The sequence below is a fragment of the Salmo salar genome, chromosome 07 (genome assembly GCF_965601325.2).
Source record: "Salmo salar chromosome 07, fSalSal1, whole genome shotgun sequence".
NCBI lineage: Eukaryota > Metazoa > Chordata > Actinopteri > Salmoniformes > Salmonidae > Salmo > Salmo salar.
In genome coordinates, this window is record NC_138297.1 from 22,925,282 (window position 1) to 22,943,147 (window position 17,866).

The following is a 17,866-nucleotide window of genomic DNA, read 5'->3' on the forward strand; positions in this document are numbered from 1 at the left end:
ATGTGAGTAAATGTATTGTAAGGCCTACAGTTGCATAGGCCTGTATAATGCGAACATGCATAGAGCAAGCTCAACCCTGTGAGTTCAATTGTCTATCAGTTGTTGTCTATGTGTCTGGGTAGAAGAAATCCCCCTCCTAATCTAGTCTAAATATAATATGAACAAATATAAGGTAGCTGCAGTTTGACAGGGTCCCCCCCAGGGCCAGGAGTTATTTTCAGGAGTTTTTAAAACCATGTGACCTGATTAGGTAAAACAGGTCCCACAAAGCCCATATAAAACATTTTTACAACTGATTAATCATTGTCATATCTTATATGGTCCAGAGTTTTCCTAGTTAGGTTAACATATAAGGAAAAACTCCAGGCCCAGGGGGTAAAAATTGCCCCACCATTCTGGGACCTATGGTGCCACCAGTCTGCTTGCAGTTGTCAGTTATCGTCAGGTATGTGGATGATCAGGACTTTATTCAGGAACGTTTCTTGGGCTACTTTGATGTGTCAAGTGGGTGAGATGCGTAGTCTGTTTGACTTTATGAATTTTGAGATGTCTGAGTTTAACTTCATAGAGAAATTCGTTGTCCAAACCTACGATGGCGCAGCTATAATAGAATTCGATTCCAAGATGGCATAGCAGTCGGACGTGTGTTTTTTTTCTTGTCCCGTCCTGTCCCGTGTAAATATCGTTTTTACTTGGGGTTTTTTCTGTATATATTTCGTATATATTTTAATATCACTTTCCATCTGCGGACTGAATATACTTTCCTGCAACCCGCCTCACCCAATGTGGTACGGATCTGCTATTTTTATACTTAAGAACCGGAACCCCTATCAAAAGCTACTTGCTAGTAGTCAGTTAGCCATTGCTAGGCCCATCTGCTAGGCCCATCTCCTGGCTAGCCGAAGAGGTCCATCAGCCACTCCTTGGGCTACAATACCTATTTTGCCAATTGGCCTGGACCCCCGCCGACCCATCATGACTGGACTACCGACTTAATCCGCCCGAGGGTTTTTTTCAACTGGCTTCTCCATCGCGATGTCCCCTGAATGCCCACCCGCTAGCCTGCTAGATGTGGCCTGCTAGCTGTCTAGAGCACATCGGGCTGTTAGCTTAAGAGGTCCATCGGACAAATTCTTTGGCCACTATACCTATTTTGCCATTTGGCCTGGTCTACCACACGGAGCCCTGCTGATTCGTCCTCTGAACCGGAACCCACAACAGAAGCTAGCCAGCTAACTGGCTACAAGCTAGTAGTCAGCAAGCCACTGCTAGCGGTCATCAGCTACCTTTAGCCCGGACAACTCTCACCAGTCTGCACAGCGTGACTCAAACCAGAGCAAATCGGACTTATTTTTCTCCATATCTCTGGATTCCTACCGCAAGTTCTGAACCTTTTTTCACCTGGATCATCACAGCTAGCTAGCTGCTATCTGAGTGGCCGCTCCTGGCTAAAGTCTCTGTCCTGAAGCAAGAACCAATTAGCCTGGAGCTAGCCTTGCTAGGCCCATCTCCCGGCTAGCCGAAGAGGTCCATCAGCCACTCCTTGGGCTACAATACCTATTTTGCCAATTGGCCTGGAACCCGCCGACCCATCACGACTGGACTACCGACGTAATCCACCCGAGGGGTTTTTTCAACTGGCTCCTCAGTCACGACGTCCCCTGAATACCCAACAGCTAGCCTGCTAGCCACAGCCCACTAGCTGTCTAGAGCACATCGGACTGTTAGCTTAAGAGGCCCATCGGACAAATTCTTTGGCCACTATACCTATTTTGCCAATTGGCCTGGTTTACCACACGGAGCCCTGCTGATCCGTCTGCCAACGTAACAGCACGAGGGAACAAATCTCTTACCGTTGCCACTTGCTATAGACCACCTTCTGCCCCCAGCTGTACCCTGGACACCATATGTGAATTGATTGCCCCCCATCTATCTTCAGAGCTCATGCTGTTAGGTGACCTAAACTGGGACATGCTTAACACCCCGGCCATTCTACAATCTAAACTTGATGCTCTCAATCTCACACAAATTATCAATGAACCCACCAGGTACAACCCCAAATCCGTAAACTCGGGCACCCTCATAGATATCATCCTAACCAACCTGCCCTCCAAATACACCTCTGCTGTCTTCAACCAGGATCTCAGCGATCACTGCCTGCGTCCGTAATTGGTCTGCAGTCAAACAACCACCCTTCATCACTGTCAAACGGTCCCTAAAACACTTCAGCGAGCAGGCCTTTCTAATCGACGTGGCCAGGGTACCCTGGAAAGATATTGACCTCATTCCGTCAGTAGAGGATGCCTGGTTATTATTTAACAGTGCTTTCCTGACCATCTTAAATAAGCATGCCCCATTCAAAAAATGTAGAACCAGGAACAGATATAGCCCTAGGTTCACTCCAGACCTGACTGCCCTTGACCAGCACAAAAACATCCTGTGGTGTACTGCATTAGCATCGAATAGCCCCCACGATATACAACTTTTCAGGGAAGTTAGGAACCAATATACACAGGCAGTTAGGAAAGCAAAGGTTAGCTTTTTCAAACAGAAATGTGCATCCTGTAGCACTAACTCCAAAAAGTTCTGGGACACTGTAAAGTCCATGGAGAATAAGAGCACCTCCTCCCAACTGCCCACTGCACTGAGGCTAGGAAACACTGTCACCACTGATAAATCCGCGATAATTGAGACTTTCAATAAGCATTTTTCTACAGCTGGCCATGCTTTCCACCTGGCTACCCCTACCCCGGTCAACAGTCCTGCACCCCTCAATGCAACTTGCCCAAGTCTCCCCATTTCTCCTTCACCCAAATCCAGATAGCTGATGTTCTGAAAGAGCTGCAAAATCTGGACCCCTACAAATCAGCAGGGCTAGACAATCTGGACCCTCTCTTTCTAAAATTATCCACCGAAATTGTTGCAACCCTTATTACTAGCTTGTTCAACCTCTCTTTCGTATCGTCTGAGATCCCCAAAGATTGGAAAGATGCCACAATCATCCCCCTCTTCAAAGGGAGAGACACTCTAGACCCAAACTGCTACAGACCTATTTCTATCCTACCCTGCCTTTCTAAGGTCTTCGAAAGCCAAGTTAACAAACAGATCACCGACAAATTTTGAATCCCACCGTACCTTCTCCGCTATGCAATCTGGTTTCCGAGCTGGTCATGGGTGCACCTCATCCATGCTCAAGGTCCTAAACAATATCATAACCGACATCGATAAGAGACAATACTGTGCAGCTGTATTCATTGACCTGGCCAAGGCTTTCGACTCTGTCAATCACCACATTCTTATCGGCAGAGTCAACAGCCTTGGTTTCTCAAATGACTGCCTTGCCTGGTTCACCAACTACTTCTCAGACAGAGTTCAGTGTGTCAAATCAGAGGACCTGTTGTCCGGCCCTCTGGCATTCTCTATGGGGGTGCCACAGGGTTCAATCCTCGGGCCGACTCTCTTCTCTGTATACATCAATGATGTCGCTCTTGCTGCTGGTGATTCTCTGATCCACCTCTACGCAGACGACACCATTCTGTATACTTCTGGCCCTTCTTTGGACACTGTGTTAACTAACCTCCAGATGAGCTTCAATGCCATACAACTCTCCTTCCGTGGCCTCCAACTGCTCTTAAATGCAAGCAAAACTAAATGCATGCTCTTCAACCGATTGTAAGTCGCTCTGGATAAGAGCGTCTGCTAAATGACTTAAATGTAAATGTAATGCTGCCCACACCTACCCACCTGTCCAGCATCACTACTCTGGACGGTTCTGACTTAGAATATGTGGACAACTACAAATACCTAGGTATCTGGTTAGACTGTAAACTCTCTTTCCAGGCTCTCATAAAGCATCTCCAATCCAAAATTAAATCTAGAATCTGCTTCCTATTTCGCAACAAAGCATCCTTCACTCATGCTGCCAAACATACCCTAGCAAAACTGACTATCCTACCGATCCTTGACTTCGGTGATGTCATTTACAAAATAGCCTCCAACACTCTACTCAGTAAATTGGATGCAGTCTATCACAGTGCCATCCGTTATGTCACCAAAGCCCCATATACTCCCCACCACTGCGACCTGTATGCTCTCGTTGGCTGGCCCTCGCTTCATATTCGTCGCCAAACCCACTGGCTCCAGGTCATCTATCAGTCGTTGCTAGGTAAAGCCCCACCTTATCTCAGCTCACTGGTCACCATAGCAGCACCCACCCGCAGCAAGCGCTCCAGCAGGTATATTTCACTGATCACCCCCAAAGCCAATTCTTCCTTTGGCCGCCTTTCCTTCCAGTTCTCTGCTGCCAATGACTGGAACGAACTGCAAAAATCACTGAAGCTGGAGACTCATATCTCCCTCACTATCTGTAAGCACCAGCTGTCAGATCAGCTCACAGATCACTGCACCTGTACATAGCCAATCTGTAAATAGCCCATCCAACTACCTCAGACTTTCTCTATTGTATTATTGACTGTATGTTTGTTTATTCCATGTGTAACTCTGTGTTGTTGTTTGTGTCGCATTGCTTTGCTTTATTTTGGCCAGGTCGCAGTTGTAAATGAGAACTTGTTCTCTACTAGCCTACCTGGTTAAATAAAGGTGAAATACATTTTTTAAAATACAAATAAAAATGTATCTGTTTTTATTTTTTATAGCTAAGTCTCCTCCTGTTCCCTAATTAAGAGGTGATGACTAATCCACTTCACTACCATTGTCAACTTTCTCCTGATATGAACTGAAGCCTCATCTCATGTGCCCGCTCATCCACTGGCACATTGCATGTTTCCCCTGCAAGCACTGTGAGTACTCCTATCAAATTTTTCTCATTACTGTATGTAGAGTCAATCACATACACAAACACAATCACATTATTACACATCAATGATTTTACTCCTTGCTTGGACTAACTCATTCTTAGCTCTTTTGTCTAACTGTGTAGTGTGGTGTGTTATAGTTTTTTGTCTTCCCAGTCGAATCCTGTCCTGCAGTGATCAAGTCTCTGAACACCTCAATTCACACCTCATACTCTCATTCAATCACTGCTGTGATCCCTTTCCAACACTGTGTAAGTAGACCTCTCATTCCTATTCCTCATAATATTATACTATAAATGTATTTATTAAATGCTTTAGGTTAAAATAATTAGTCTTTGACGAGTTTTGAAATACACTTAGTCATCTCTGTGCGTTCCGCGCCTATACCGTCGGTCTGCCATCCTCCTCAATTTTTCAACTCACCAGCCTTCACTGGTTCCAATTCATCCCAAAGGTGCTTGATGGGGTTGAGGTCAGGGCTCTATGCAGGCCAGTCAAGTTCTTCAAACACCGATCTTGACGATCCATTTCTGTATGGACCTCGCTTTGTGCACGGGGGCATTGTCATCATGCTGAAAAAGGCAAGGGCCTTCCCAAAACTGTTGCCACAAAGTTCGAAGCGCAGAAACGTCTAGAATGCCATTGTTTTCTATAGCGTTAAGATTTCCCTTTACTGAAACTAAGGGGCCCAGCCCGAACCATGAAAAACAGCCCCAGACCATAATTCCTCCTCCACCAAACTTTACAGTTGGCATTATGCATTCGGGTAGGTAGCGTTGTCCTGGCATCCGCCAAACCTAGATTCGTCAGTCGGACTGCCAGATGGTGAAGCGTGATTCATCACTCCAGAGAACGCGTTTCCACTGCTCCAGACTCCAATGGCGGCGAGCTGTACACCACTCCAGTCGATGCTTGGCATTGCGCATGGTGATCTTAGGCTTATGTGCAGCTGCTCGGTCATGGAAACCCATTTCATGAAGTTTCGTCAAACAGTTATTGTGCTGACTTTGGACAGATGATTTTTACACGCTACGCACCTCAGCACTTGGCGGTCCCGTTCTGTGAGCTTGTGTGGCCTACCACTTAGTGGCTGAGCCATTGTTACTCCTATACTTTCCACTTAATAACAGCACTTGCATCTCTAGCAGGGCAGACATTTTAAGAACTGAGTTGTTGGAAAGGTGGCATCCAACGACAGTTCAACGTTGAAAGTGACGCGATCTTCAGTAATGCCGTTCTATTGACAATGTTTGTCTATGGAGATCGCATGGCTGTGTGCTCGATTTTATACAACTGTTAGCAAAGGGTGTGGCTGAAATATCCGAATCAAATAAACAAGACATACATATGGGAAACATTGGCTTTCATCTAATGCGTCTGACCTTCTCCACAACCCATGTTGCCTGAAAGTATACTATATATACAAAGGTATGTGGATACGCCTTCAAATTAACACAATAATGGCTTTATTATTCTTATTATTGATGACAGCATGCCAAAGGCCAATTACATGGTTGCTAATCGGCTTCTCTCTTTTTTTATTTTCAGAATTATGGAACAGCTACGATGCTTTCCTGCAAGGCTTGGCGAAGACCAACAACGGAGAGGAGGGCTGGCATCGAACATGTTTGGTGACTCTTGGCACTACCCACGTCACCATTTGGAAGTTCGTCAAGTTATTGCAATGACAGCAGCAAAGTGGTGAAATGAGAATGGAGCAGCAACTTACTGCCGTTTCTCCGCCATGGCAAAAACCCTGCTATGGCAAGCAACAGAATGATCTTAAGTCACTGGTTCAGAAGTACAACACACCTGAACAGCTGGAGACTCACCTGAAGAGCGTTGCCTACACTTTCAAGTTGCAGTGGAGAATACTCCAAAATCCAAGTTGCACCTATCCTACTTGGACATATCTTCAAGAAACATTGATTTCAACCCTTTCAATGGTCCTCATGAGACCAGAATATAAAGCACATTCTTGGAAGATTTGTTCCTGAACTTGTTTTTATGGTGCTGCATTGTCATGTAGCTTACTTTTATTTGTGTGTAAATGTTGGTTATTCGAAATAAATGTTTTAGGCTTACTTATTTTTGCCCCATAATTTTTTGTTGAAAAATAAAAGTTTTATAGTGAATGGTTGGTGTTAATGGGTGGTTGAAAAATGAGATAAAACGAAAATGCATTACTTAAAACGAAAATACATTGTAGAAACTAGATATTGGCCATTTTTACTCTTCAGTCTTTATATAACCTTGTGAAAAAATGTATATACAACATTCTGCCCATATGAACAAAGGTATATAGGCCTAGGCTACAATATTCTGCCCATACGAAGGAAGGTGGGCTATTTACAATATTTGTAGCCGTACATTATTTAATTAAAAGCACAACAGACGGAGAAAAAAGTGGTGGAGGTCGGGCTGCCTTCTGAGAATTCGTAGCCGAGTGAGTAAACTTCCACTACCATCCTGTCATAAAATAAGTTGTACTCATCCTTGAAAATGTCGTACTGGAGAGAAGAGGACCAAGGCGCAGCGAGACTGTGAATACTCATACTTTAATAGACTCCAGTAAGGCATCCACAGGAAAACAATAACACGACAATAACAGTCTGACTAGGCACACGGCTAAGCACAGAACAATTCCCCACCACCCCAAAGACAAACACACACACCTATATAGGACTTCCAATCAAAGGCAACTATACACACCTGCCTTCAATTGGAAGTCCCAATCATCAACCCAACATTTAACCAACACAAACATGCCACGTCCTGACCCCAAAACTAAAACACTAGCTCCATCTGCTGGTCAGGACGTGACACATCCGTACTATTGGCCAATGTGCAATCACTGTAAAATAGAATGGATGATTAAAAATATCCTACCAATGGGACATTAAAAACGGCAATATCTTATGTTTCACAGAGTCGTGGTTGAAAAAATAAAACAATGCATGAAATGTATGCATTCACTACTGTAAGTCGCTCTGGATAAGAGCGTCTGCTAAATGACTAAAATGTAAATCTGACCATAATTATATCATTCTGGTTTACAAGCAAAGACCAAAGCAGGAAGTACCAGTGACTCGCTCAATACAGAAGTGGTCAGATAACTCAGATGCTATGCTACAGTACTGTTTTGCTAGCACAAACGGGAATATGTTCCGGGATTCATCCAATGGCATTGAGGAGTATACCACCTCAGTCACCAGCTTCATCAATAAGTGCATCGACGATGTTGTCCCCACAGTGACTGTACGTACATATCCCAACCAGAAGCCATGGATTACAGGGAACATCTGCACCGAGCTAAAGGCTAGAGCTGCCGCTTTCAAGGAGCGGGACACTAATTCGGATGCTTATAAAAAATCCTTTTACACAGTCAAAGTGTCAATACAGGATTAAGATTGAATCCTACTACACCAGATCTGAAGCGGCTGGGCTTGAAAACTATTACAGACTACAAAGGGAAACCCAGCCATGAGCTGCCCATTGATGCGAGCCTACCAGACGAGCTAAATGCCTTTTATGCTCGCTTCGAGGCAAGCAACACTGAAGCATGCATGAGAGCACCAGCCGTTCCGGACAACTGTGTGATCACGCTCTTGGTAGCCGATGTGAGCAAAACCTTTGAACAGGTCAACATTCACAAAGCCGCGGGGCCAGATGGATTACCAGGACGTGTACTCAAAGCATGTGCGGACCAACTGGCAAGTGTCTTCACTGACATTTTCAAACTCTCCCTGACCGAGTCTGTAATACCTACATGTTTCAAGCTGACCACCATAGTCTCTGTGCCCAAGGAAGCGAAGGTAACCTGCCTAAATGATTACCACCCCATAGCATTCATGTCAGTAGCCATGAATTGCTTTGAAAGGCTGATCATGGCTCACATCAACACCATCATGCCGGAAACCCTAGACCCACTCCAACTCGCATACCGCCCCAACAGATCCACAGATGACACAATCTCAATCACACTCCACACTGCCCTTTCCCATGTGGACAAATGGAACACCTATGTGAGAATGCTGTTCATTGACTACAGCTCAGCGTTCAACACCATAGCTCATCACTAAGCTAAGGATCATGGGACTAAACACCTCCCTCTGCAACTGGATCCTGGACTTCCTGATGGGACGCCCCAGGTGGTAAGGGTAGGCTACAACACATCTGCCACGCTGATCCTCAACACTGGGGCTCCTCAGGGGTGTGTGTTTAGTGTCCTCCTGTACTCCCTGTTCACCCACGACTGTGTGGCTAAACACAACTCCAACACCATCATTAAGTTTGCTGACGATACAACAGTGGTAGGCCTGATCACCGACAATGATGAGACAGTCTATAGGGAGGAGGTCAGAGACAACAACCTCTCCCTCAATATGAGCAAGACAAAGGAGCTGATCGTGGACTACAGGAAAAGGTGGGCCGAACAGGCCCCCATTAACATCGACAGGGCTGTAGTGGAGCGGGTCGAGAGTTTTACTAACGAACTATCAAACACACCAAGACAGTCGTGAAGAGGGCACGTACGCACTACAGAGGGTAGTGCGTACGGCCCAGTACATCACTGGGGCCAAGCTTCCTACTATCCAGGACCTATATACTAAGCGGTGTCAGATGATGGCCCAAAAAATTGTCAAAGACTCCAGCCACCCAAGTCATAGACTGTTCTTTCTGCTACTGCACGGCAAGTGGTACTGGAGCGCCAAGTCTAGGACCAAAAGGCTCCTTAACAGCTACCCCCAAGCAGGGGCGGAAATCCCGGGGGGGACGGGGGGGACACGACCCCCCCCCCCCCCATCCTGGGAAAAATATGATTTGTCCCCCCCAATATATCACTGAAACATAACTATGTAATTTAAATAATATTAATAATACACAATGAAAGCAATTGTGCTGATTATAGACACTTAATAGCGCGTTTTTAAGTTTCAAAAGATTGCGACCCACCCTTTGCCTCACAATGGTTTGATCCACTGCCAGTTCCTTAGCTTGCTAGGTAACAGAGAGGTCGTATCTACTGTCTGAAAGGCACTCAATGCACGTATCTGACGTGAGGTTAATCCAGTCAATCGCGCGCACACACTAGCTGAATATGCAGAGCTAGCGCGCAAATATTAACTATTAAGCTAGCTAGTACCTATTCCATTTATGTGGCGTCGTCAAAGATGGAATCAGCATGCAGATGATGTAAGTTAGTGCTTCAAAGTCCCTGTGATAGGGTTAGTGATAAACTGAAATCCAAACTGAACAGAACTACACTCTCTTCTACCATTGTCTTAAATATATTTAATGGTCTCGTTGCAAAAGCTAAATTGTCGCAAGGGAACTTTTATTTATTTATTTTATTTCACCTTTATTTAACCCGGGTAGCAAAGATTATAGCAAACACCACTGAAACTGAATTGGTGCTCGCTAGCTTTGCAAATTCAGCTATTGTTGGAAGCCAGCCAATATAAAACAAACTATTAAAATTACAAAAGGTTGCAGCATATGTTGTGTAAATGGTGAACTCATACAGCTGTCAACACTTGTCATTTTAATCCGTTTCACATTTGCTAGCTACCTTTTAGATCGAAGCCCAAATAGAATGATTGAAGATGATAGAAGCCCATCTCCTACTGTAAATAACCTACACACTGTGTGTGTAGCCAGCCAGCCAGCCAGCCAGCCAGCCAGCCAGCCAGGTAGAAAAATGGCAGAAAAATAAAAGACGGACATCAGAGTATTTTTCAATACACCAAAACGCATAGTAAGAACCCTAGTAGCCTAATATCTCAAAGACTAGTTGATAAAATGTTCATAAGAAAGAAATGAAATTCTAATGGAAATGTTTCACAATGATGTCATTAGGCAGAGCAGGCAACAGATGGCACACAGACAGCAGAGTTGGGGACAGATATGTAGGGACAGACTGGCAGAGACAGGGAGTCTCAGGTAAGTTTGTTGAGTCTTTGTTTGGCAACATTATGAAAGGTTCTCAATTTTTTTGACTTGTAAAATAGGAACATAATTGGAAAATGCCATGGATACCCCCACTCTCAACTTAAACTGGTGACTGAACTAAGATTTGTTAAAGGCAATGGTATTGCTGTTGTGATTAGTTGTGTAGTTTTGGGTACCGGTAGTTAGGAGTACGGCAAACACCTTATTTCTTTGGTTCCTCAATATACATTTACCATATTACAATGTAGGCTATGTGTTACAACACTACTTTTGGTGTCCCCATCAGGAATTGCTCTTGAGAAAATGTCATGTAATTGTCCCCTCCAAAGTTGATATCAGATTTTCGCCCCTGCCCCCAAGCCATAAGACTGCTGAACGATTAATCAAATAGCCACCTGGACTATTTACATTGACATGCCCCCCTCCCTTTCGTTTTACACCGCTGCTACTAGCTGTTTATTATCTATGCATAGTCACTTTACCCCTCCCTACATGAACAAAATAACTTGACTAACCTGTTCCCCCACACATTGATTCAGTACCGGTACCCCTGTATATAGCCTTGTTAATGTTATTTTTATTGTGTTACTTTTTATTTTTATTTGACTGTTTTTACTTTGGTTTATTTAGTAAACATTTTCTTAAGTCTTTCTTGATCTGCATTGTTGGTTAAGGGTTTGTAAGTAAGCATTTCACGGTAAGGTCTACATCTGTTGTATTCGAAGCATGTGACAACTAACATTTAATTTGATTTGCAGATCTACAACTCCAACTGTGCAGGCTTTTGTTCCAGGAGAACTTTAACACACCTGTTTCAAATAATCAAACAATCGTAGTACTTTATCTGGACCATGATTAGTCGAATCAGGTGTTGAATCAGGCGCTTTAGTGCAGGGCTTGAACAGAAACCTGCACGCCGAGTAGCTCTCTAGGAGCAGACTTTGAGACCCCGGCTCTAAACCAAGTTGATGTTGTGTGATCCACTGACATCATGAATCCTGTCTCCTCCACCGGTATGGCAGGCTGGTGGAGATTGTGGGCATGGATGACCTGGGGGTATAGCAACCCTGCCCAGAAAGAGAAGTACCTGCCGAAACTAGCCACAGTTAAGAACCAGCCAAAGACCCTATAGGTTGAAACGTGGCATTAAATAAACAGTGGAAGCCATCAACAGTGAGTGAGTATGTATTTATCTTTCATGACAGCTGGAGCTAGAATAATTTTGAGGGAGAAAGACTGGTGTGAATGCTTAGTTAATCTTGTTTAACTACTATTCTTCAGACTGGCTTAACCTTTGTATGGTGTTGTGGATCAAATAGGTCCTGTGTGTGGGACTGATAGATGTTGTACTTTCCTCCTTGTATGTATGTGTGTGTGTGTGTGTGTGTGGGGGGGGGGGGGGGGGGATAGAAAAGCAGTGTTCTGTCTGACTGAGCCGGTCAGTGGTTCTGACGCCGCTTCTATTAAGACAATAGCAGTACGCTCGCCCTATGGAGAGTAACTTATGCTCAATGGAGGCAAGATCTGGATCACACTAGTCTAGGTTCTTCAGTATGCATTCACATTCAGTGAATTTATCCCGGGCATCAATGGTTTACATTTCACCTATCTTACTGTCCCTCATAGCAATGGGGGCCTGGCTGAGATCTTCACAGTATTCTCCAAGACCCCGGTGAAAGATGAAAAGGCGGGAGAGATGAAGGACAAGATCACTGCCTTCGTGGTGGAGAGGAGCTTTGGAGGAATGACACAGTAAGTAGTTAGACGGGTGGATGTGGTTAGCGAGGGATGGGATAGATGGTTAAGAGAAAATAAGATTAATGTGTTATACTGACCTTTTCAAGTGGAAAATCTGGTTATTACATTTTTACAAATCCTCTGTTCTATCTTCCAACCTTGCCCGCCTTCCCTCACCTTCCCCTCAGCCCCCTCTACCCCTGTCCTCATCTTCTTCTCCTCCTTCTACCCCTTCCCTTCCCAGTGGCCCCCCAGAGAAGAAGATGGGCATCAAGGCGTCCATCACGGCAGAGGTGTTCTTTGATAACTTGCTCGTGCCCGCCAACTGCGTCCTTGACGAGGTGCGTGGCGGCTTCAATGTGGCTATGAACATCCTGAACAACGGGCGCTTCGGCATGGCCACCGCCCTCTTCAGCACCATGAAGGGAGTCATCACCAAGGCTGTAATTTATCAGTAATAATGAGTATTGCCTTGAGTTCAACCACCCACCAACCCACCCACCCCTGATTTTACACTAGTACTCACTAGGTTGACCACTAGTTTCAACACATTGGACTAGTGTAGAGCAAAATATATGGACATGTGACTCCGCCCACCTTTCTTTTAGGTCTTATGGTTTAAGATTGGAACCCACCCATGTGGGCCTGGGCGTTTACCTTATTTTACTATTTCAGTATTGATACAGGAACCGGTTTGGGTTTTTACTTTACCTTCTATGACGGCATTGTTTGTTTTGTTAAATGTGATATGCAATTCTGGAGCGTGTAATGTCCGACGTTACGGTTTACTCCGTTTGCTGCTTGAGTTGTCTTTCTCCCTCTCGTCCTGCTGAATGCTGCTTCACACACCAAGCCCTGCCCCCTGTCACTCAAGGAGAGAGCAGTTGCTCAACCACGGAGTTACGAGTGCTTTCTTGCCGTTCATTCGGCTGTCTCCATGGTCAAATGCAGAAAGATGTTTGGGAGAACGATGCTGCTTTCTACAAGCATTCTATAATTACACTTTTAGTGTGTGTATTGTACTGTCTGCAAACTACTGCTTGCTTTTGTTCCTACCCTGTCAAGAATTCCTCCCTGGCTTATTAATTTATTGTCTCGTCAAACAATGTATTAAAGGTGCTGCACACTATATTCCAACTATAGAATTAGATTAATCATTCTGTTTCCATGATTCCAAAACTTCACCAATTATTTAGGCATAGATTTTTGGACCATATTATGCAGCTCTGTGGGGCACAGTGTGGAATTTATAACAAAAATGCAGAAATTGGTGAAAATGCTGATAAATTATTTTTGTTTGAAGTTGGATTGAACAGTATAAAACATTCCGAATGGAGAAAGACCAATTGAAATAACTTATAATTAGTGTTTCCACGCTAGGGTCATGATCTACTCATAAAGCATATTCAGAACATTTTTATTGTTCAAAAACATAAAATACCTGTCAAACTGTCAAAAATGTGAAAAATATTGTGACATGATATTTTGTCAATTGGTAGTATTTGACTTAGCATCCCTTCAGCAGAAATGCTTTCTCTTTCATTTCCTCTCAGTCTCTCACTTTGTTGGTAAGCTAACATATTTTTTTATATTCTCTTCAGTCTGCTGCCTCCAGCCGTTTGCCACTCTTGTTTCCTTTGTAGTGGGTGGGATGGAATTTCCCCACTATACATTGTACAGGTTGGCACTGGTTTCTACAGTGCCATATCCTGTGGAAGCATTTAGGGTGCAGCGTGATTACATTTATGTATTTATTATTAAATTATTTACAGATTTTTTATTTGCAGGAGCTGTGAAAATGTGGAGAAAAACAGCAGATAATCATGTTACTAACGAACAGTACACAGTACAACTGCAAAATGATATGCAATCAAGCAAACACCCCAGTTACCATAAACAAAGATGTTGTAGTGAAAGTGTATTCTGTGGTGGGTCTTTCTCAGTAATTTGGTTATTTTGCTACTTCTAGCCCCCGTTCTAGATGGGAATCGTGGTTGTTTGTATGTTTGAGAGGCAATCCTTCAGCTCACTGCACATGGGTTGTGGTTGCAGCTCACCCCAACACAGACCACTTGGTTAAGGCCTCGAGTCTGCCTTTGCTTCCTCTGTTGCTAAATGCACTGATGAAATGCCCCCAATAAAAAAAATACAAATCGTGTGCAGTCAAAATGACTGCTTTAGCGGTTCTAGTGTTAACCACACCTATAACCTATGAGTGAGCTCAGAATTGGCAAGACATCTCACCTTCATGAAGCCCATGCCTCCCATGATCTGAATTCACTCATCAGTTACTGTCCACACTACTTCCTGTTAATAGAGAGAGAAAGTGTCAACATGCACACACACACCATCGGATCATTCATTTCGCAAGAAGGCTCTTCAATAAATTGTCCCCCTAAATCTTAACTCTGACACAGCCATTTCCACTTCCCCTGTTAACAGCTAGACTTCCACATAATAAGGAAGAACACAGATAAACATAGAGAAACAAGATGGCAGATATTGTTGTCCAATGGATAGGGTTGAATATGTACAGAGGCAAAGATCTTACGGATGGCAGCGTCAATCTGGACTGCATGGACCACAACAGTGTTAGTTGCCAGCCAATGTAAATTAGAGGGTGTGTGTGGTGACCTGTCCTCTGTGATAGTACATCATGGCCATGTGGGCCACCTTTTCCTGGATCGCTCTATAGTTGTGGATTTTGTCAAACTGGATCCTGTTGAGCATGAGAGAAAAAAGTCAGCTAAATTAAGAAAAAAGTCAGCTAAAACTCCTCAAGGTATATTCATGTATTCTTAACCCACAGTAAGAGAGTAGTTCCCCTTGCCACCATTGTGCTTTGACTTCTACCTATTGGGGTTTCCAAAAGAAATGCCCCAAAATCTATAAAAGGTTGAATTGAGTGGTACAAATACTATTGTTCATTGTCACAAATTGAGGAAGCTTATACTTAGTCTAGCTTTGTCAGAGAAAGAGAACTGTGAACAATAAGAAACATCACATCTTGAGAAACAGGCTTGAATACTGGGTCTTGTTTACATGTTTTGGGGATTGCCATTATTTAAGTCATGCCACCCTCTGTCCTTTACTTTTTCTAAAGAAGACTATACAGTATAACACACTGTTAGTGTTAGAATCTTAATATCACACAGAACTGGAGTTAGAACTAGTTTTAGGAGGGCATGTAATTTAAAAAAAAAAATGGTTTCCCCCAGTTTCCCCTCCTCCTTGACAGTAGGGTCTGCTCTGCTCCTTCTGACAGTTGAAAGTGCGGTGTCCAGCTAATAATCACCCCTGAACCTAAACTATACCGAAACTAATTTCACACATAACAACAGATTCAATAAATTAAGTAAAGGATGATGGGGAGAGTGGGTGAGTTGATGAGCGAGGGGAAGCAAACGATGCCTAATTGCCTATTTACTGTATGCAACAACCAACTGTGAATGAAGAACAGAGCTGGACATTCTATTGTATTGAAACACTAATTATAATCATCAAATGTTATGCACCCTATACCAGTCCACCGACTCAAAGCAGTCTTATCAGGGTACTCTGGCCTACTTGGAGTATGCTACACAGTGAGAGCGTGCGTAATTATACATGCTTAACAGCTTTCAATATCTGGAAAAATATCCGCAGCAGCTGAGCGATTGTAGGAGAATGTAGTGATGATGTAGTCTTATGTTGGCAAGGGGAGAAATGTCACCATAGATCATTTATTCACTTCACTGTCAATGGCGATGCTTGCAAAGAAAGCAAGTCTGACTTGCACCATGAACAAATTGAGATGGGAGCTTCCTCCCTCTGCGCAAAATAAGTAACCTGCACAGCCGTTGCAACCTTGCTGAAGAAAAACAAGACGACTGGGACACAATAATGAGAAAACCGGAGACCATTACTGTCACGACTTCCGCCGAAGTCGGCCCCTCTCCTTGTTCGGGCGGCGTTCGGCGGTCGACGTCACCAGCTAACTAGTTACCACAGATCTATGTTTCCCTGTTCGTTTGGTTTTGTCTTTATTTTACACACCTGTTTCATATTCCCTGATTATGTTCATTATTTAACCCTCTGGCTTTCCTGTTTGTCTTGTCTGTGATTGTTTCCTGTTTTGTAGTTGTTGGAGGTGTTCCTCCCTACCACGCCTGACTCCGATACTTCTCCTAATGAAAAGCATTACAATTACGCACTACCAAACAAAGATGTGTCAAGCAAGTGAAAGTTACATTTGTCAACTGTTAGAAGGGATAACAGCTAAATGGAACCCAACTGATGACATTGCTTGAAGACGCAAACAAGCACCAGCTGACAATAATTGACTATTTTTGACTGCTGTCATGCGGACACTTATATTAATTACAATGCCATTATTGCTTTTGTGCTGAGTTTTACTATTTATCAAGGCCACTTGGCGCTTATAATGATGTTTAGGCTGCTGATGTTTTTCATAATTTGACAATGTGTCTTGACCATGGTAGGGGTATTTTTGTTATAAAAATAAGCTGTTACCGTGTTCCAACACATGCTTTCTTTTTCATAATTGTAATAAAGGCACTCGACAAATAAAATAAATAGAAGTTTCGATTTTTTTATTTATAATTTTTTTATTTTTAATATATATATATATATTTTTTTAAATATTATTATTTTCGTATTATTATTATTTTGTAAATGTAGCCTACAGTAACATAAATGAGTGGCGCAGCGGTATAAGGCACTGCATCTCAGTGCTTGAGGCGTCACTACAGACACCCTGGTTCGAATCCAAGCTGTATCACAACTGGCCATGATTGGGAGTCCCATAGGGCAGCATGCAATTGGCCCAGCGTTGTCCGGGTTTGGCCAGTGTAGGCAGTCATTGTAAATAAGATTTTTTTATTAATTGACTTGCCTAGTTAAATATATATTTTATAAAAAATGCTATTGTAGTATTTAAAATAAATACAAACTGTATCCTAATGTTACCGAATGCCTTCATAAACGCAACCAAATTATTATTTTTGTGGCACTCCAGATTGAATTTAGAACAGAACCGAAATCCTAAAATACACTGCTCAAAAAAATAAAGGGAACACTTAAACAACACAATGTAACTCCAAGTCAATCACACTTCTGTGAAATCAAACTGTCCACTTAGGAAGCAACACTGATTGACAATAAATGTCACATGCTGTTGTGCAAATGGAATAGACAACAGGTGGAAATTATAGGCAATTAGCAAGACACCCCCAATAAAGGAGTGGTTCTGCAGGTGGTAACCACAGACCACTTCTCAGTTCCTATGCTTCCTGGCTGATGTTTTGGTCACTTTTGAATGCTGGCGGTGCTTTCACTCTAGTGGTAGCATGAGACGGAGTCTA

General features: G+C 43.3%; 1 pseudogene; it reads left to right on the forward strand.

Moving 5' to 3' along the window:
- LOC145880004 (very long-chain specific acyl-CoA dehydrogenase, mitochondrial-like) overlaps positions 1-12,995 on the forward strand; it is a 49,904-nt pseudogene extending 36,909 nt beyond the window's left edge.
- The last annotated feature ends 4,871 nt before the right edge of the window (positions 12,996-17,866 follow it).